This window comes from Temnothorax longispinosus, chromosome 7 (genome assembly GCF_030848805.1).
Source record: "Temnothorax longispinosus isolate EJ_2023e chromosome 7, Tlon_JGU_v1, whole genome shotgun sequence".
Classification (NCBI taxonomy): Eukaryota; Metazoa; Arthropoda; class Insecta; order Hymenoptera; family Formicidae; genus Temnothorax; species Temnothorax longispinosus.
The window spans coordinates 19,311,705-19,332,506 of record NC_092364.1 but is presented as its reverse complement, the minus strand read 5'-3'; the positions used below and the strand labels follow the sequence as shown (position 1 = coordinate 19,332,506).

Sequence of the window (20,802 nt, the reverse complement as noted above, 5' to 3'; positions counted from 1 at the left end):
AGTCTGGCAACTTTATCCTTTAAAAAAAAATAAAAAGAGAGAGAGAAACGATATAGCGTATCTGTGTAGGATACGTCGATTTACCGCGTCGCGATCACGAACACGTTTCAATGAATTATTGCGAATCCGCTGTCGGCATATAGCACGAGAGATAACGATAATAAGGAGATACTATGCTATTAATTCGCGAGTGCTCGAGAAACACGGGTTGCCCCCAATTGAAATAACTCACGTGCGCGTTCGTGCGCGTGATATTAATCGTTTGTTTTACAATTCATAAAAAAGACTATCTTTCCTTTTGATCCGTTTCCTTAAAAATTCGCCCCCCAATCGTGGTACGTTTGTATGAAAGGGAAAGAAGTTGGTGTTGTCGCATTTGCGGATAATCCGGAGTGTTATGATTTTATTAAGCGAGAGAGAGAGAGAGAGAGAGAATCGGGGATGTGGATGGGTGGAGGAAACAGCAGAGGGGTAAAGTGAGAGAGCGACAGAGGAAGGTGGAACGGCACATTAAATTAAGTCGGCTTTACGAGGCCGGCATGGAAATGAATACGCCACGCCATGCTCGCGTAGTCTCCCATACCTATACCTCTCTGTACGCGATACCATAAAGCCTGCCGTATCACCGTAACAGCGCGCGTATGACCACGGACACGAACACGCGCGTTGTACCGGCGATACGCGCGGATTCGGTCACGCGAATCGCACGCGCGCTGCCGTTGCCGTCGCGCCGAAGTGCAACGCGCCACGCGGGACATTAATCTGAATTTAATGCGGAGTCATGACTTTCATGACACTTCGATCACCACCCCGGTCGAGCCCCGGTGGTCGATGGGTCGGCTTTGAGAAAGCGCGGAATGGCGACTGGGGCAGAACAACAAAGCAGCGGCTGAATTACCATTTTTACATCTCGATAAATTGTAGGAGTTTATAATAGATTGAGTATAAACATATGTACTAGCAGAATCATATATTTTAGCAAAAGAGTCAAGAATTAGATACAGAATTCCAAGATAACGTCGAAAGTATTTCTCGCACGACGCGTGCACAAGCGGAAAAGAGAAGACTGTATAGAAACATCATAACACGCGAAAGATCTGCCTCGCTCGATGCAAGCCGCTCGTGCGACTCACTCGTTCTAGAATCCGATCCGAGCTCGCCTTCGTCGGAGAATACTCTAGGTTCTAGATCATCGTCGATCTCCCGCTTCGCGTTCGTCGTCGAGTAATGAGAACAATGCGAGGCACGTGACACCGCGGCCATTCTTATTCGGACTTCTCTCTACCTTGTCCTCTCGCTCCCTCTCTCTTTTTCCCTCTCGCTCGCTCCTTCTCCCAGCGAGATAGTACAACGAAGCGCAACGAGTTATAGCGGCACGAAGCGAGGTAAATAATATATTAATATAAGATACGAGTGGCGGTGCGGTGGTTGGCAGGGCACCAGGAGGTAATGGATGCTCGGGCTCGCTGGAAGTGACGGCTCTCCGCTGGTTGCGTGGCCATTCGTGGTTAAATTCCTGGTTCTTCCGAGGAGGCCCCCCGCGGTCCGTGGGCTCCGCTGTCACCACCCCCCGCCAAGGGCCCCCCTCGAAACTACGGCCGGCATGCCTACGGCACCGCGTTCCACCGCCGCGTTCTCCGCCACGTTCCATCATCGCGGGGTACCATCGGGAGGGCCCTCATCGTTTCACGGGGCCTCCCCCGCCTCCTCTTTGCCCCCTTCCCCGACCGATCTCCGCTGAGCGTCTTATCTCTCTTTCAGCCTTTCGTCATTGCTGACTTTTTGCACAGCACTTTTCTCGATAATCTCTTAATCCTGATGAGATGACGCGTTTAGCAGCTCGCATCGCCTTCTAACATTCCTTTCGTATGTGTTTACGCATAATATATTTAGGTTTGCGTACATTAAATATAAACATTTTTTTAAAGAACTAGATATCAAACAATGACAAAATTCGGCACTTTATCGAAAAATATGATCACCTTGGTCTGCGAGAGATCACCTTTTGGTACCCGTCGTTAAAGCGTGACGACATTACGCAGTTATCTTTCTTTCCTCTCGCAAAGCAGCAGGTACGGTCTTTAGAGTCGAAAATAGCCCGGTACGAACCGGGACCTAGACCGCACGAATCTCCATCTTGGAAATAATTAGGGGGACCAAGATCGATGTCCCGGTCCCGAAAACCACTCCGGTGATAGCATCAGAAACGAAGCTGAATGGAGCCCATTGATGCGTCCGCGCCGACCGCGCCCGTTCGAGAGTGTCTTCTCCTCGCTATCAGGATTCACGGTCCGGTCTAAATATCTTCCTGAATGTCCGGCGGGGGGAAAGTCCCCCCCTTTTCCCCCTCCTTCCGAGAAATCGAGCGTCCTTTCCGGGACGAATTCTCGAGATAAAAAGGGTCTGAATGAATCAAGGACAGTCGCGCGCGCGCGACTCCTGATTTCTTTCCTGTCCCTTATTTTATACGCGTAGCCTTTCCGTAAGTACGTCCGTCCTGTCTCGTGTTTCACGATTAGATGTCTGCCGAGATGTCGCCATCTCACGATTAGATCTGCGGATGCGAAGAATGTCGACTTTTGACTTGTACGCGGAGATACGATTTCACAGCCGGAAGTTAGTCATCTACCTCAACATCGCCTTTTCGCTCTGACGTTCCTCTCCGACCAGACGAACGTTGCTCTGGAAAGATGTCCGATTATTCGTGTCGAATAATCGAAGTTAACACGATGAGGGAGCTACGTGACGCGAGAGGCGATCGGCTGTTATTCACCGCAATCCGAGTGAATCATTTTCGTGGGATTATCGTACATGGAAAAATCAGCGTGTCAGACATGGCGCGGCAATAACAATGCCGACGGTGTAGCGATTTGGCCGGAATACAGCTTCGAGCGACAATGGTCTCCCGGCGCACAAAGACGAAGGTGGAAGAAAAAATAAACCGATGATGTACCTTTCTATACGTGACAGGATGAGCAGCCACGTGCCCGCTGCGAACGTTCGTTCAGGCCGAAACCAATGGCGTAACTTTTTAAGACCTTATGCAAGAACTTTTCATAAAAACTGATTTTTCTTTTTTTTTCTTCTTGAATTTTTGTTATTTTACTCCAGAAATGCTGTGAGATTTCTATAATTTGAGTATGTTAAATATTCTCAGGACGAATAGCCACGTAAGATTTTGTGAATTTGCAATTTCTTCCGATTAATTCTATGTGTTTTTCATGCGTAAGTTATTTTTGTGTTATGTCACTTGGATCCACGTGATACATTGGATGTGCAACACTTCCATGATTACTTCGAATGTGCTTGACAAGACGATACTTTAGACTTGGATTAGAGATTCGTCTCTAGACGCCGTGAGTCATTATAATGCGGGTCGAACTGAATATCAAGTTAATCAAGATTTAACCACCCAGGCACCATGAGACAATACGCGATCGGACACGCTGTCTTTCGGCGGTTTCCTGCGTGTCCACGCGCGCGTTCGTGAATATCTATATTGTGCGTGTCGGAAAAAAACCCTTAGCGAGATAGGAATAATGGTCACGTGTGTGGCACATTGTTATTCCGTCACGTGCCCGGTACAAGCAGCGTAGTTAAAGTCTAATTCATCATGCGCTTACCTCTAAATATTACTAATGATCGCGATCGCTATCACGAATTCAAAAAAGGAAACATTAAACATTGTGCCTCGACTCCCCTCTTGGTATATCAATTGATTATCTTTTTTCGACAGATGGAGAACTCCATTTAAATATGTGACTGACGTGACTTAATCCATTTCCAATTAGGTAGAATCCAATCATATTTCGTACGCGATATACAGAGCGATACGAGTGAAGAATTAATATTTTAACGAATATTCCATATTGTATAAATAAATAGCAAAATCGATGGAAGCTCGGTTAACGTCGAGTTGATCATTTTAGAATATATTTTCCTTGCCGATTAAAATCGTAACTTGTGGAGAATTCACCGCCGATGATGCAGATAATGGCTGGCATCTTTTTGACTAAGGGATTTGTAGCCGCACGTCGAAATTACGGCGATAAAGTGTCGAAGAACGCTATGTGACTGACGTATAATGTTCATCTCGTGGCGCTATCAAGGCGTAGTTTCAGAATTTGCTCGTAAGGTATAAAAGCCACATAAACGAGGTTCCTGTTCGAGGCAATAAAATCAAGTTGAATTTAATTACGCGTCCGTTATCTTTTCAAGGATCTAGTCCCTTTATCATCGGACACGCTGCGCGTCCCTCTTCTCGACGGCCCCGCCGTTAAACTGCCCCAGGATTTATTAAATTTGTAACCGCGAACACCGTTGAAATAACAAAGCGATTGCGGAGGATTCGCAACAAACGCGAATGAAAACGGTAGCACGTCCATTAAAGAATCACGATCTTCACGGCGAACGCAGGAATTCATACGGGATTAATCTTGCCATCCGACTCGATAAACATCTCGATTTTTCGAGCTCGTCGGCGCGCCGCGATTCTCGACGAGGGGAATCGAGAATTCGTACGACCGGATGCCTCGGTGCTTTCGGAGGAGTCGGATCGTGGCTCGTCTATGGCCCTCGTAAAGCGCTAAATAATCATCCGAACAAAAACTGGCAATAAAATGTGTCGCCAGGTCTGGTAACGAGGCCCGAGCCTCGGACGAAGGCGACGGACCACCCAAAGAATCTCTAATAGCCCCTGAGAGGAGAGGTCACTCTCTTCAGCTATTCATTATGCATCTCGAATCTCCGCTCGCACCTTTGTTAATCTCGCGCTAAGCGTTAATTTAATTAAACCGCCGCACCGCCACTCGTCGTCGCGGACCGCGCGATTTCTTCTATTTACTATACGCCCTGCTCTTCCTGTCACCTTTGTCCTCCGCTGGCAGCTCCGTCGTCAGCAGCAGATAACGTTCGTGACGATAATTAACGATCGTGATGTATTCAATCTACGACTTGCCCTCCGTCGCGAGGAACGCGCAGAATTCAGCAACGCGAACAACATCATGAAGATAATCAACATAATTCTTTTCCGATATCTTAAAAGAGAATTCTTCACGTTTTTGTATTTACCTGGGCTGACATTTCTGACTTTCTTAAACGGCGATCTTTAAGATCAAAATCCATTATTACTTTAAATCGCAAGTTTCCTTGGCTCGTCGTATATTTCGCAAACAAGCTATTCAGTTTATATCACTTACGAAAGATCTTTCGTTCCGTACAAAGTGACAAGATAATGACTCTGAGATACGGCTTTGATGCAATATCTATACTCGTGAGGGATTCGAGATTAGCGTACCAAGAATTTGTGACATATGAAAAATTTGCTCGTCTTAAACATGCGCTCGTCTTATTCGCTCTTACGAAAGTGAAACGGGGAAACAAAAAATATCTAAACGGATAATACGGAACGTACTTTAGGTGAAACGGCGACGGGGAACTCTGCTTAAAATTAACGTTTTCTCCATGCTGTAATATTACGCAAGTCGTCCATTAAGCTTATCGTGCACTAGGCGGAGATTCACTCAGCGCACGTGAAAGCGCACGGCTCAGATGCGCGACAATCGGAACAAAGTGGTTACATGGCAACGTTCTTCTTCGCTCTTTGCCGAAATCGAGATTCGAAACGGCAGGACACGTCGAGTGTCGCGATACGAGATAGAAAGCCCGCAGAAATCGGCGACCGATCGGCGGCCGGGTGCGTGCGGGGCTCTCGGACGCGCTGCGAGCAAACAGGGCGAGAGGTATCTCTATCAGAATGTGTTTTACATTAATACTTTAGTGTTTTAGTGGCGATTGCCGGGCCGTTAATGCCACTCCGCGTTGAGTGGTCCGGCTCCCGGCTTTACAAATTTATACACTCTCAGCGCCGAGCGCGTCCTCTTCCCGATATGATATCTACGTTCGAAGTCGTGCCGAGTCGTTTGACCTTATTCCCGCTACTTCGGCCGCCAGTTACTGATCCGCCGTGCGACGACCTCGACGGCGCGACTCGGGGGCCTCACATCGCATCGCGCACTTCGAGGTCTTCTTATACTTCTGATCTGTCGAGTGCGACCCTTTGGCTTCCTTACGATTCAATCCGACGAAAGTCATCTCGTACTTTGTATCGATTAGTCGAGTCATCGCTTTCTTCAATATTAACCGAAAATAATGTCGGTTTGAAGAAAACACATGAGCTAACGTCTTCAATATCGCAATTTACTGATACTTACGCTTTCCTTTTTTCAAGAACGCGTTTTCGTCTGATTGTGAGAAGCGTGAGTCGAGCGCGATTTCAAGACACTCGCCCAGAACTGAGTGTCGATCGTCTCGATTCTCGGGGAGGAGTTCCCTCGGGAGTTGGCGGGCCCAGAGCGCTTGGGCCCTCGAGAGTGCGTTTATGGTGACCGTAGGAAACGTATCGTGTACCACCGTTGATCCAAGGAATGGTAGTGGTGACTGGGATATGGCAATGATGATAGTAGTAGTGGGTGATGGTGGTGGTGGTGGTAAGTATGGTACCCCCGGAGCGGGTGTCATCATTTATCTCGCACCGGAGATCGGGCCCGCCGATACAGCGGGACGTTTTAATGGCCGAACCATGTTGGAATTAACCAAAACAAAGACGAAGCATCAATTAGGCGACTTTTTCTTCCACTTCTCCTTCGCCTCCTTTACCTTCGCTCACTCGCTCTCTGTCTCTTTCTCTCTCTTTCTTCCTTCCTCGCTTTCTTCATCCGCGTCCGCTTTACTCGCTTCTCTTCGGTCACGTCGAAGAAGAGGAGCGGCGAAGGTGTGTACAACGTATATGCGTGGTCCACCTATGCCATCCTCGGTTAGCTTCTTCTCGCACCAGCGGTGAACCCGCGCATCTCCTCTCGCAGCCTCTGCCGCCCCCCCCCCCCCTCCTTCTCTCGCGCGGCAACGAAGTCGCACACTTTAAACTGTGTACGCGTCCTTTGGCGCCCAGGTAGCCGCATTGTCTCAGATAATGGCTAATAAATTGTTCGACTAAATCGCACTTCGGACCACCGCTGTCGCCGCCGCTCGCTGGTTTTGCGTGGCGGAATCGAGAACCACCACTTTTGTCATACGGAGTTTCCTCCGAAGAAGGCACTTGCTTGCGCAAGTTCGGACGAGAATGGTGTCACCTTTCGAATTGCCGATCGATCGGATTAACTATACCAGACGTTCGCTCGCGCTGTAAGTAGGCTATCTACGTATACATGACGTTTGAAAAGGCTTAAACGAGGAATAATGTCTCTTACATATTTACAAATTATTTTTAGACTATTGTAAGTATTCAATCTTCTCGACTTGAACATAAAATAGTTACATTTTCAAAGAAAAAGAGAAACTATTATTTATGCCCGATTTCACCAACATCGTTTAATTTGAACCTTAGTTCAATTCACTCTTTGTCTGTTTCTAAGGGAGACTGTTAAAAGAAAGCGGCATTAAAGAAAGAAGAAATATATTGTCGAAGAAAAAAAATGAAAACACTGAAATAATTGCGAATGTAAGAAATTGTGTCTCAGAAATACATAACAGAAAATACTTAACGTAGGTATATTTTATATATTTCACGGTTATAAATCTACCATGATAAAATAAATAAATCTCAAGAATTTATTAACTACGGAAAATGTCATCATTTAATAGAAAACTCATGCTTTTATGAAGGACAAAGGTAACATTCCGAGATACAAAGACGAAGAATAACCATCGTCCTTGAGTATTACACAATGGTTAACGGTAATTCTTTAGTGATTTTCTTAGATTTTTACCTGCCTTGACCATTCTCTGAAGTTCCACAGAAAAAACCGAAGTGCGAAATAATGACTTTTTAAGTCAGCATTTTTCAGATGTCTCTATAAACCACTCTTCAAACACGAGTCAAATGAGATAAGACTTTTTTCAATGAAAATCACTAAGAGGAACATATTGTACATTTGTCAGTAACTATATATCCTTTGTTGTATTGTCATTTTATTTTATGTCATAATAAGCTTTAAGAAAGGTTTGCTCGATTATGAAGAGAGAAAACGAGAAGAAGAGAAAACATAAACTTTCAAGATTGGACGGATTCGCATTTGCGTATCTTGGTCGTCTCTCGTCTTGTCTCATTTAAAAATTCGCATAAGCACTTACAAGCATTAGTAAACGTTTACATTAATTAATGACCATGAAGATTTCGCAAAGTGAATTTCCACACGCATCTTCGCGAATTCACTTTTGCGATGCTATTATATTTGATTTGACGGCGGGATTAACGGCCGCGGGATGTCGAAACAGAAGTCAGCACCCGACGATACCAGGCGAGGAGTCATTTAGTACGAGACGAGCGATGATGGATAGTTAAAATCGACCTCGTCTGTCCATGCCCCGGAATTTGCTGGCTGGCGTACGGGAGGCAAGGGAAAGGGGGAAGGGGGAAAGGGGGATTTAGCCATGCCGTTACAGCCTCGATATAAACGAGAGGCTGATCGCGCAGGTGACGCCGTCGGTGCGGCGATCTCCTCCACTAATCACCATCGGTTTTAGATTATTCTAAAATAATGATGGCTTTCTAACGGCGGCGGATGGCTAGCGAACGGATGAATCGAGCAGCTAACGTGGCGACGGTGATAAATCGTACTGGCCACGTATCGTAGCCGGTGGCTGGTGACGTAACGTATCTCGCAGCAGCATCGCGTCGCCGGATGCAACGACAGAGACAAAAGGTAGGTCCCCAGGTGTCGCGACGACATCCTTGGAACGTCCTGCGGCCACCGCGACGCGTCCTCGAAATATTTCGGATGACTGTCGCCCGTTTTCTATCGTCCGTCCAGGACGGTATCGCGAGGATTAATTTCGTGACTCTTCCGAAAACACCTCTCTCAACCTCTAGGAATTATAAAAAGATATATCTTCTCGATATTAACGAATAGAATAAACTATTAATTATAAATCTGCAAGAGCGTTAACCAAATTAAAAGATAAACAACCTCGTGATTTTATGCTCGCGCGTTTGCGCTTGAAAGAAAGGAGATCGAGTCGTGTTCCGCCGCCAGGTGTGACTGCGAAATCTCCGGAAATGTCACAGATGCTTGGTAGTCAATCTTTTTCTTTCTACCTACCGGTTTCACACACTTCTAAGACCGTCCACGCCGCTTCGGAGTTTTTGAGAGCGCGCGGTCTCACGGGAGTCGCCGCAGAAGGAGTATTTATGCGCGGTCCTCCCTCGTTACACTATCCAGATCGCATAGTTTCTTCTTTGGAAGAGCCGCGCTTCTTCGCTCGGGCCCACGTAGCAGCAGCATCAATGGAGAGGAGCGTGAATGAACGATGCTTGGTAGCGTGTAGACGCGTACGCCTAACCGAACCGGGAATACCACTCTCACGGTGTCGTCGAATCGTAAAGGTTCAGAAAGGAATTAGAGACGTGAAAAACATTCGTGAAAAATGTTTCCATGATATCCTTCATATATAAGAAAAAAAAGGCACACTGATTTAATCTCAAATGGGGAAAATCTTGAAAAAATTTCTTCGGATAGTAAAAAAACGTTTCATATCTTTATAGTGTCATTAGTTAAGAGCTTTTTATTGCTCCGCAATATTGTTAGATTTATTGATGTTTTTCATGGCAGCTTATCGAAGCGACGTCGATGGATAATTGCTTCGTTAAGCTGTGGCATTAACGAGCGTCGATATTCGTCGTTGAGAACATCAGACATGTCACATAATTTCGATTAACGAGAAGACTCGTAAAAACCAATAACGATAATTGAGTCGAAAAAGAAAGAGGACCCTTGCGTAACAATTCGTGAACTATCTCGATCGGTGCTCGGTAGATATCTCGGTAGAAATTATCCTTCGTTTTGCCTAGCGTCAGGGTTTTATTTTCAGGCTAAATGACCTCAGATCGCAAACGATCGGCCGTCTGGCGTGGCGACAGAGAGGTCCGCGACAGTATCCCTACCTTCCCACTTGCGTCTCCCACTGGCTCGTTAACCTTAAATCACCGAAGTTTCGAAAGACGGCGCGCGAGAAAGAGAGTACGAGAGAGACGGCCGGAACGTGTCCCAGGTACCCACAAGGGTTGCTTTTCTGCTCAGCGAACGCGATAAGATAGGGTCCGTGGCAACAAGGAATATCCGGTGCCTACTTTTGGGGCCGCATCTGACAGTTTTGTACCTATTCGTATGGCAACAGATACTCCACGAAAGAGAAACAGAAAAAGGGAGAGAGAGAGAGAAGGAAAAGGAGAAGGCCAAATTCTTCGTGTCCAGGGTGGTCTCTCCTATTGCACTAAACTGGTCGAAATCGGCTACAAGTGGTCGTAACTCGTCGTATCTCGTTTGCGGAAGCTCAAGCGATACTTAACGGTGTGTTCGGGCCTTTCATCAAAGTCATGAAACCGCAGATAAAATAAGTGTAAATGATGAAATTCTGTGGTTGCTAATGAACCTACATTCTTTAACTTGTCTCGTTTAGTTAACTGTGTTTACGATGATATAAACCGTAAGCTCTTTCAATCAATCGTTTCCGAACGAAGTATTTGTTACCGCGAAATAGCAAAGTTTAAGCAATATGGTAAACATCATTAAAACTGCGATTGATTGATAATGTTGACTCGATGTAGAATTCCAAGATGCAAGAATATCGCGTAATTGGACTTATTCGAACATTTATAAGAGTGACATTGATTGGCTGTCGGAAGAAGTAAATTTATCGGAAAGGAAATTAAATAGTCGATATATTGGAGATGCATTTAATTTGCGAGAAGAAATGACATCAATTTAATTGCAATTTCTATTCCCGTCGAAATTTCGTTACGTGCATTACCATAATTTTTCAATAATCCCCTGTCAGTTTCCACTGTATTTACATGCTTCATTGCCCCTAATGCTCTCTCGTATAAAATATACTTCCGTGTAATAACTTGAACTTTAAAGAGGAATGAAAGATAAATCTTCTGCTAGCTTTTCGAGTCTTGTCTTATCGGGACATATTGAAACCGTTTAGATATCGTTATCCTTGACATTTTCACCTCGTTGCTACGACTGCCTTTACATTCGTTAAATAAATTTTATACGGCCTGCAATAATCCAAGTTTCTCTTTAGTACCAAATCATCTTTATCTTCGAGCGCATTTTGATACATCCTATAGTCCCTTTTCGGGAGCACAAGGATAATCGAAAACTTAACACATTTTCGCGTTTATGTCTTGATAGCCAGATGATATACGAATATCCGAATATTCGGAGTAACACAAGGTGAGCATTGTCCCCGATAAAAGTAATCACCGTCATTGAAGACGAAATGGTCTTCCGGAGAGGGCAAGTGCCGGAGTCACGTCAGGTCTCGGGCATAACTTTTCGACGAGTCGCCGGGCGATTGCTCGTGTAATTTAATTTAAGTTACGAGCGCCGATAGCGCCGGAGCCACAAATCAATTAGAGCGCCCCGTTCTTTCGGGGTGATAGTGATAGCGGCGGTGCAGAGCGCGCTGTAAACATCTTTAGTGCCAGATAAGTGCGCGAGCGCGTTCCGAGGCATTGGTGGCGGTTGCGCAGCCGTTCGTGGTCTCTGCCTCTTTCCCTCCTTATCGGCCCACTATTTTGTACTCCCCGATTATTTCGCTCATTGGATTATTACTTTTGCCGAACGACGCCGGCAGTTGACTCGATTGCAGCTCGACCATCGAGACGACACGAGCCAGCTGCTGTGTAATGTCATCGGGATACAAATATCGGATCCTGCACATGTATAATTCAGTCAATTGTCGTGTGATTAGTCACAATAATAATGACTGTATTGATATAAAACAACTTTACTGATACGCATGTCGCGAGTGTTTATCTCGTACATTGATTTTCTGTTAGTGTTAGAATTTTAGTATTCTAACATTCGAGAATTTTTTTATATCTCAATTACTTCAATAATTATTTCGGAAAAAGAAAAACACAAAATATCGGATATCGAACATCAAATTAAATTACCAAAAATTAATTTACGCGCGATACTCTCTCTCTCTCTCTCTCTGTCGGAGAAACTGCGACGACAAATAGATTTGTTTTCCTTTCGAACTCGTTTAAGACGTATTGAGGACTCCGTTGTAATTAAGTCGGTAAAAGAAACATCCGTGCCGTCTTCGAGACATTAAGAACTTACACGATCGTTGCTTCCCGTTGAGAGCGGGGCATTGGCGACACTGTCGCAGCGGAGGGACACCGAGGAGGCACCTAAAGGGAATTCGACATTCCAGCGCAGCTGGAAGCTTACGCTCATCTCGTACTTGCCCGCGTATCCGCAGGTAGCTTTATCGCTCTTCTTCTCCCGTGAGAGCAGAAGAACTCCTAGACAATGGCGCACGGTCACGTCGATTCTCGTTTTCCTCAACGATCCCATCCGGCTACACCCCGATGGACATTTTCGCCGAGAGTTCGTCCAACCGGTTTCAACGCGCGGCAGTTTGTCATTAACTCCGCGCTCTCCGTTCAGCCACGGACTTCTTCTCGTGGTTTTGCGGCGAACCGGCGGCGGCAACAGCCGGAAGCTATCATAATTACGCTAATGCAGCAAGTTAAGGTTACATGGATGCAGCCTGTGTGTTTGTACTTAATTCGTCGATACTATCTTTCGCAGGAACTCTATGTTTATGATCTACATGCGGCTATTAAAGATGGAGTAGAGATTCTCGTGTCAAAGATTGCGCACGAAGATATAAAACTGATATATACAGTATATCAGTTAAATACAATATATTAGCTAGAATTACGATAAAACAGAAATTTTTAGATAGCAAACTAGATGTGAATTATTGATTAATTAGAAAGTGTATTGATTAATTACCCGTGCTACGTTGTTTTCCATTAAAATTTCTGTAGAATCGCGTGACTTATTGCCTGGAGTAAGGCAATTTATAATATCGATCCTGTACACATACATAAATAAATTTTATCGATAAACTGCTGTTTTCACATCTCGTTGTATATCATAGGAAACGACGCGGTTTTGAATACGGCGATATCCGGCTCGATGGTCGAGAGGAAGGTGAGGTCGTATTGTGGCCGGCCCCACCGAGACGTCCCCCGCGTTCCGATGAAATAGTGTCCGTAATCCGGCGTAAGTTAGCGCGGCCCGATGCCCCACGGTGAGGAAGACGAGGCCCAACGTGGTGCTGCCCGTGAATGCCCCCGCGAATGCGTGTACTCATGAAGGGCCCATTCGTAAGTGCGCCTTACGACGTTCGCAAACAACGCCGTCTTCGGGGTTACGGAACGGAGTATCCCTACGATATGGGAAAGATAATAAAAGAGTGGAAGTAACAATATATGTATGATTATCGAAAGCAGTGTTAAATATAACACGGATGGTCGTCACGCAGCAAATATCTTTCCTCCCTGAGATAATTAAGTTAGAAATTTTTGTTTATAAAATGAATTATTTAACAAAAAAAAAATATAATTACGTTTCTTAATTTGCTGCACAGCGTTAAAGCGTACACTATGCATACGCACTCGCGGCCGTTAAGGGAATCAGAGATATTAAACGATCTTGTGGAGCAGCGTTAAGAGAGGGACGAGCTCCGCTTGTAAGGAGCCATTCGTAAAAACGCGTACGCGCGCGTTGGAAACGAAGGTGTCCCGTAGAGGCCCCTATCTCCCCGAGGGAGAAGGAGGCATGCATGGGGCACCGCGGACGATGCATCACCGCTGCACCCCACGCGGCGCATCCCGGTATATTAGTCACCGGTCACCGGAGAACGCGCACCGACCGCCGTGGCCAAATTGAGTCTTTGCCATAAAGTAAGCCGTAAAAAGGGTGGCGGTCATGGGGAAATGCTCGCTCGTGCACGGGAGGCAGGGGGAGAGCACGAGAAGAATCGTGAGGGGACCGCAAAGGGAAAAGAGGGGCGGGGGTGGGAACGGGGGGAGAGAGAGGGCAGAAAGCGCGAGGACATTTAAATTTATGGTAATGCTCGGCCGCTCGCGACGCAGGGTTATCGATCTCATCTCTCTTGCTTGTTGTTACCGCCGTTATTAATATCACTTCTGTTATTGTTATTCTCGTAGGAGTCGCGAATCGCGATCGAGCGAGATTTCACGGGCGGAGGAGCGAGACGGGAAGGGGGGTTCATGAATATTAATTTACGAGAGTATTCATAGCGCTACAATCATTAATCTATCAGCAAAGTATTCTCGGCGGGTGATTATACAAATTATATGTGTCACGAGATCCGTACTTATGGGTGGTATTTATTTGAGACACGTGTACCGCGCGACGACGAAAACAAGTTGCGATACAATTATATATGTGTGCGCCGGGAAGATTTATAGAGGCCGGGAGTGCGACATTCGAATTATCGTTGAATGATACATCCTCTCAAAATATTTGTATCGATATGCGTGTTCGCGTCGTGTTCCGCGGTATACCGTTCCGGATCGCAGCGATTCGGCAACGTTAACACGGAAGATTTGCTCGCGGTGTGTTCGCCGCATTAAAATGTACGTACGTACATACGTACATACGTTGGCCGCGAGATCTCATATTTCTTGTCAAATGATATAGGACCGTTGTTATATGGCCGATTCATGTAAACTTCACTCGCCTGCATCTGCCCGGGCCGCGGCGCGGCGCGGCATGGCAATACGACTCAAGTGGAATATCCCGATGGTACTCGTGCGAGAGAGGAGGAGGAAGAGGAGGAGGAGTGATGGAGAGGCGAAAAGAGAGAAAGAGACTGAGGGCGAATAAAAAACTCACGACTGTTATGACTTTATAGCGTTATATCCTGCTGCGGAATTGCAGGTCCTAATCCTTTGTCTTAGCTGACTGCTGCTGGCCGCCTGCGAGTTTTTGTTGCCCAATTTATGGTTGTTAGGATTTTAACGTACGGCAATATAGTCACGCGCGAGTCGGCCGAGGTGCGATCGGCGTATTATACCGCGTGTCCCGTGAAAAAATGGCACGCAACGGGATGAATAATAGGCCGGCGTGATTATCTGTGCACGGAAATTAACTTACCGTAATATCTTTGCGCTAGCAATGTAACTATGCACTCTTTCTCTCGTTTAAATACTTCTTGAATCGCGATTGAAGAAACTGCGGCATCCATTTTCCTAAATATGGGTGTGTTACAAGTGTAAAACACTTTTTACACTTGTAAGAATATGTAGATTCATACGAAGGGAAACGGAGCAGCCTCACACGCTGTTGGAACTTCACTTCGCTCTCGTTGCTCGAGTTTTAATCTTCGACGGCCGTGCGTGCTGCGAGTGCGTGTTTGTTGCCAGCAGACCGGAAGGACGCGGGTCAGGTGAGCGCGTTCGTCCCCCTCGGCGAGCCATCGGGGTGGTCTCGTTGGAAAGTTCAGAGATTCTCATTAATAGCCGGTTTTTATTAATATAGCAGAAAGTTTCAGACGCTTATTTTAAATTGGTATTTCTAGATTCAATGTTAATCGATAATCGGAACATATACGACTATGAATCCGCGATACGGCAGGTCTGTCGCTAAAAATTCGCCGAGCAACGAAGAATGGACGTTTCGTAATGGGGTTGTGTACCTATATCGCAACTTATTCCGATATTTATCGTCCGCGCCGTATCTCCAAAACTTTAACCGGCTGCAAACTCGTGTTCGCAAACTACCGAATAGAGTTTACTTTCTCCGTTCTCGGAGGAGAGGGATGGCGCGCGATTCCATTGTCCTTCTCCCGTTCCTTCTTTTTCCTCCCTCTCTCCCGTATTTTCATTGAAACTCCACCCACCTCGCAAAAGTACCATTGTTCGAATATTCAAAACGGAGACGTCCATTGTGGTACGTTAGAATGGGCACAATGTGGTTCCTGTGTTGCGGCGCGCGCGTGCTGCGACTTACAACTCATCCGTGACTTTTTTAAAATCTGCAGAACGCCGAAAATAAAGTCAGGGGGATGGGGGAGAGGATTCGCAAACAGGTGTGCGTGCCAACCTTCGATATGGGCTGGCCGCGGCGGCCAAATATCGAACGTTGTAACGATCGTGGGATATTTATCGATCTGCGGTACCTTGAATGAGGACGATTATCGAGTCAAGGATGGTGAAACTTGGGTTTCTTTGAACGACAATGAACGTGCTACGACGTTAAAGTGGTCTTTTATTCATAAATCTTCGTCGCCGTTGCAAATAACGTCGATACCGGAGGAAAGTAACGCTGAATAATGTTTCATAATGCGGTATTGAGGTAGACGGAGAAAGAAAGTATGAAGCGTGCATGTACAACGTAATATAGTCTTCCTTTTAATATAATATGAATTCATAATGATAGAGTATAGACAATAATATTAATAATAAAATAATAGTAATAATAAAATATGTCGATGTTAATAATAATAATTAATGATAATAGCAATAATACATATATATACATATATATACATGTATACGTAAATATACATATACTGCTATTATTATTATTATTACAAACATCGACATACTGTTATTACTATTATTATTTTATAATATAATATGAATTCATAATGATAGATCAGACAATAAAATATTAAAATAATAATAAAAATAATATGTCGATGTTAATAATAATAGTGGTAAAAGCAATAATATATATATACATGTATATATACATACATATGTGTATATATATATTCTGTTTATATTCACATTCAGGACTATGTACAGTTGAATTATTTTACAGTCGAATCCGTACGAACAAGCGAATAAAACCTAAATCATAGCATATATCTGTATTATTACGTGTACTATTCACAACAAATAGATTCTCTCACGAAGGTGCGACAATGTACACAAAACGTGCGTTATATTTATATATTTATATAATTTTTTTATTCACTCCTTTTTTAGCCTTCGTTAGTTAAAACCGCAAAGCGGTACATTTTATCCTTGTTTTCCATTCTCCCTCTCTCTATCGCTCTATACTTCTCTGATTATTTACAAAAAAACGTTTATCATATCTATATAATTATACTATGATATACGTGTCAACGAATGCACGAGCACCGACCGCCTTCGTCAGAGTATACCGATACCGCGAACGCCTTATGTTATCGTTTCCTCTCTTTTTTTTTCTTCCCCCGTTGGACTCTCTCGTTATCACAGATATAAATAAATGTATTCTTTACAAAACAATGTACAAGTCCATTCGACACGCTCCCCCTAACCGCCATCGATGACTCGCGCGCGCTCCCGTTTACATTTACGCCAAAGTACAAAATAATAGTCGACTTGCCTTTTTTATTTTTTCTTTTGTTTTTCTTCAAAACGCGACCATGACAATCACTCGCGATTTGCGCAAGATACTGTGTCGTGCGTCCCTCCGTTCTCATCACCAACGTAACTGCGGCGGTTTCGCGAAAAGAGGGACGATCCGCGTGATATACATATAATATAAAAAAATATCAACAATTTTTTGTCTCGAGCACCGTGCACGCCGCATTTCCCTTTTTTTATGCCACGCATTCGCGATGTCCTCGTATATCTCGCGTAAAAATTGTGAGTAAAATCATATAATATTCTTTCCCTTAAGAATACAACGCTGATTAACACAACTACCTATAACAAACTTAAAATTGTTGATAATTGTTCATAAAAGAAATTGATAACTGCAAGAAATATAACAAAATACAGCATTGGGTAACAATCAAATGTAACATGTACTAGGAAAAATGAAACTACATATACGAATTTGCGTCTCCGATGTCCCGGCTTGACCTGAGATGCGCGAGTGCACGGTTGTTCGCGCGAAAAGGGACGAATTTGATCCTTAACGATTATTTATTCAATTTCTCACCGTAATCTCTCTCGTCGCTGTTAGTATTATCGTCAGGCGCGTAAGAATTGCACGCGGCCCAACTCCACCCATATATATTTATTTATACTTAGCGATGTATACTCTGCGGCGAGGATCTTTCTCTTTTTCTCTGCAAAAATCCTTAAGACGCATCCACCCCGATAAAATTTCGTGATGTAGTAGGTACAGCCTTAAGATCTACGGCCTAGAGTTACTTGCGTGTCACCGTGTGTGTATGTGTAATGCGTAGGTGTACTATTTATCATTCCATCTCTATATGCGGGTATTCGGGTATACGTTAATATTTCATTCGGATAATTAAAGGAGTTAGTGGTAAGTTTAACGATAGTAGCTTTGTAATGCGCTACGCGATCTGTCTTTCCCCTATTTTTCATCTTAAACCTACAACAGGTAGATCGAGTGTTTCTTCTTCACGCTCTCTCTCTTTTTTTTCTCTCTCTCGATATTCGTGCCGCGCGCGACTTGGTCGAAGTATTATATTCGCTCGAGCGCTCCATCGAAACTTCTCTATCGAGTTAAATGACCGATTTCGAGCGACGACCGTTAAGAAAGACCCCGTTATTTAGTAACGAAGAAGTAGTGCTACCTTGCACGTTGCCCATGTGTAATTCGCGATTGGTATCTTCGCGATCTTGGAAGAGGCGCATCGTTCGTCCGGCAATTCGCGGGATATATTTAGAATCTCAAACGATTCGCCCTTCCGTCGGAAATATTGTATATTTATACATGTATACACGATCTTCGACGCGAGACCGTCAATGCGAGTTCCCGAAGTGATCGGCATTTGCTCGTTTATATTATTTACAAAATCGATGACTCTCCACGCGCAGTGCCGTACCCCGGAAACCTCGAGACGTCGCTGAACGATCGGCAATGAAACATTGACTAAAAAGAAAAGAAGGACTCACAATTACATGTGTGGGATGCGTGTGTGAGTGTACGTGTGAGGACGATATACACCGGCGGTTCAACCGAACATCATCCAAGACGATCGCGGAAAGTTCGGCCACTCGATCTGGGTAACTTGAAAACCTCCTTCCTCCCTCGAGCCCGCTTCGACAACGGGGTGACGCAACGCGTTGCCCCGTGCCCCGGTAAACCCCATCTTCTAGCCGTCAACCAACGGTCGGTGGTACCGATCGAAAATATGGCGGCTCGCAGCCTCTTGCTCGCAGCACGCCGAGAGGAGCGCGTCGGACATAAATCCCGCGCGCGCTCGGCCCCCATACTTTCTTCTTACCCGGCCCCCGGTGTCGCTTCGCCGTACGTAGCCGTGCGTAAGCAGGCACTTTGACGTAATTCTCCTAATTCCTAAATCTCCTCTAAGCCGCCTCCTCTCTCGCGTACTCCTGCTTCGCACAGGCGCTCTTCTATCCCGCTCATACGTCTTTTCCAAGTCGCGCCTTCCCAGAGGTCGGGGAACGATTTATGTATCTCGAAGAGTCGGCCACCTTCCTCTCTCTCTTCCCCTTCTTCCTTCCTTCCTGCTTGCCCGACTGCCTCTACCCGCTTCTTACGCCTCGCGCTTCTTTCTCTCTCCACCCCTGACGCGAAGTCGAGATAACGCTAATAAATCCCGAGACCACTCAGGAGCGCGTATTTACAGTCCGGCCGCAAGACTTCCTCGCAGGACCTCTCCCTCAACGGCGCTGCGTTTATTCTGCAACAGAGAAATGGAAATGGTCTTAGATCGGCGCCGCCGTGTTCCTTCTTTCTCCTGCGTAGCAAAAAGCAGATTTACTGATATAATAATATACGCTAGCTAGGAATACATCAACGTATTATTTTAAGACAAATGTTCGGATCGAGTGCTCGTCATGTTTCACACGCTTAAGCAATGTCGGACGCGCATGTTGCTTCTCACATTTCCGTAATGAGTTACGAAAACTAGTGCAAAGTTATAGATTACCAACCACGCAATTGCGGCCTGTTTTTGAAAAAAATGCCATCGACGTCTGGCGTATGGTCGTTGATAAGCCGCACGACAATCGTTACACGACGAAGTTACAAACCGTTCGACGAGCGGGCAATCGGTTTAAATAGCCACCGATACTCATGAAAATGTCGATGCCTTTGTAAACCCGTAAACGAACTATTACTAGAGCGCTTACGTGACGGTGGAACCGACGTTGCGTACGCGCGCTCGTTTGCGCCTATCGATACTCGATTACCGTATCTCACGCCGGGGTGGACGGTGCCCCTCGTTCCATTACCGCCGCCGCGATCGGCACGTTGAAGATATAGATTCCACGTCAGGAGCGGGAAGGAGGAGCGCCCGTTTCCCTCGGGTACCTACTCATTATGTATCGCAAGGCCATTTTTGCGACTCTAACGGATAATCGTTCGCCCCGCAGTGCCGTGACAGCGATTGTCAGTGTTAATAAACGACGAAACCACACGTGCCGCGAGATAAAATGCCGATCGTTATGCAAAACATGTTGCTCACCCGACCATTACCGCCGATATCGTTCGGCACTAAACGGACGTTTATACGCCCGTAACTGTTCGCCGCAATTGTTGACTATTTTCGCGTGGCGTATTTGGGACGACACGCGAGTTACGTAACGGGGACTTTGATAACAGCAATACCTCGTAAATCCCAACTCTCGGAGAGATTAGGACGTAATTTCTGGGCATAAAACTTTTACTTAATCGTGACGATTATGTAGAATTATGCTAATAATTGCAGACCAGAACGATTTGTACTTTTCAAACTTGGTAAAATTAGCATCATCAAAAATTGCTCGTGGAGATTGTAATCGGTATATATAGGTACATTAATGGGCCAATGTACGAACGAATCAATACTCAATTGCTGTATATCTCTTTCGTGGACAAGTCCGATGTACCGGCACAATTGGTATGACCGACACAGTTTTTATCGTACATTATATAGCTACATAAAAATCGAGAAATATTAGTCACGATTTCAAACGATTAAATGTAATATTTTAAAAAGGCATTTTCACTTTCGCTTTTGTCTGAGAAATGTTGCCATATGTTAGAC

The 20,802-nt window shown here is 45.1% G+C and overlaps 2 protein-coding genes across 3 annotated transcripts in view; both read right to left on the bottom strand.

Moving 5' to 3' along the window:
- Window positions 1-20,802, bottom strand: part of LOC139815606 (uncharacterized) — a 294,108-nt gene that overhangs the window by 220,498 nt on the left and 52,808 nt on the right. The window lies entirely within an intron of this gene.
- LOC139815609 (homeobox protein caupolican) overlaps window positions 16,084-20,802 on the bottom strand; it is a 59,852-nt gene continuing 55,133 nt past the window's right edge. For both annotated transcript variants that reach the window (XM_071782626.1, XM_071782627.1), the window contains exon 7: window positions 16,084-19,455. The gene's annotated coding sequence lies outside the window, so the exon portion shown is untranslated. The remainder of the gene's footprint in view (window positions 19,456-20,802) is intronic.